This window comes from Pteropus vampyrus, unplaced genomic scaffold (assembly GCF_000151845.1).
Source record: "Pteropus vampyrus isolate Shadow unplaced genomic scaffold, Pvam_2.0 Scaffold1000006923, whole genome shotgun sequence".
NCBI lineage: Eukaryota > Metazoa > Chordata > Mammalia > Chiroptera > Pteropodidae > Pteropus > Pteropus vampyrus.
The window spans coordinates 1-1220 of record NW_011921325.1 but is presented as its reverse complement, the minus strand read 5'-3'; the positions used below and the strand labels follow the sequence as shown (position 1 = coordinate 1220).

Here is a 1220-nt window from a genome sequence, read left to right as displayed (position 1 = left end):
CCCGCCACCCACCGTGTCCCAGAGGATGGCAGGGCGGCAAAGCCACGCTGCGGGATGGACTTTCCCAGAGAAGACTGCCGTGGCCTCGCGACCCCGTTACATTTTCCCACGGGGCGGGGGACGGGAAGAGCTGGTGTAACAGGGCAAAGGCCACAGATCGTTCTGATGACAGAGCCACCCCCGATGTCTGCTCCGTGTCACGGGGCCTCAGAGACACCCGCACTCCCATTGTTTCCCAAAGGAAGGGAGGAAGGTTGCGACCTAGGGTTGGGGACAGAGGCCTCCACCCCGTCGGGGGCTCGCAGTCCCCATCAGCTCACCTCCACCCGCCGTGAGCTTGGTGGTTTCTGGGCCAGGGATGACGGTGCCGTCCCTCGTGGCTGGGAAGAGGGGGCCCGGAGCCCTCACAGTGCTGGAGAGCTGAGGGATTTCAAGTAGGGGGGTGTCTCAGGAAGGGGATTCTATTCCTTACGCCTGCAGCACCCAGTCTTCCTAGGTGGTCTCCCATCCGAGTACTCACCAGGCCCGACCCTGCTTAGCTTCCGAGATCGGCCAGGATCGGGTGCGTTCAGGGCGGCGTGGCCTCGGGGGGATTGTTATTGTACCCCATACATTCGTTTGTGGCTTCCCATCAGCAACATTAGGTCCCTTTTCCGCGTAACTCACAGCAGTCTCTCTCCAGGGCGGTGGCCCCCCTCCACCCACCTCCGCCCGACTCAGAAACGCTTATCTTAATATGCGTGTATTTCACATTTCGGTGTCTTTGGGACAGTGGCTTCTTAGAACTGGGTCGTTCTTTAACCAACTGCCCCTTTTTCCCCCTGGATGCTGCGTTAAATAATGGTGCAGTTGAAATCAGCGCCGTCTTAGATTTAATGAACTATGTGTTCGAGATTCGGGGTGTGGGGTGGCATATAAGGGTGAAGGGAAAACCCAAATTCCGGATGTTGGTGTTTTCAGATGCGGCTTAAAAGGGGGGTTCGAGGAAGCCCTTGGCCTTGCGAAGACGCGGTGGCCGCGCCTGGGACAGCCGGTGCGCGTGCAGGCGGCCTCGGGGAGGGGCGTCTCTGGGACCCGACGCCCGCCCCCCACGCCGCCGGCGCCCGGCTCGCGGCCACAGTGCCTGCAGACACGTGCGACGTCACTGCACCTGTCCAAGGCCGGTGACCCTGAGTTTCCGAGAGAGTGACATATCAGGCCTCTTCTCTCCGTAGATTCTC

At 60.7% G+C, this 1220-nt stretch overlaps 1 pseudogene; it reads right to left on the bottom strand.

Annotated features, from left to right (window-relative positions):
- Positions 1–471: 471 nt before the first annotated feature.
- LOC111735765 lies at positions 472–590 on the bottom strand (annotated as a pseudogene).
- Positions 591–1220: the final 630 nt, after the last annotated feature.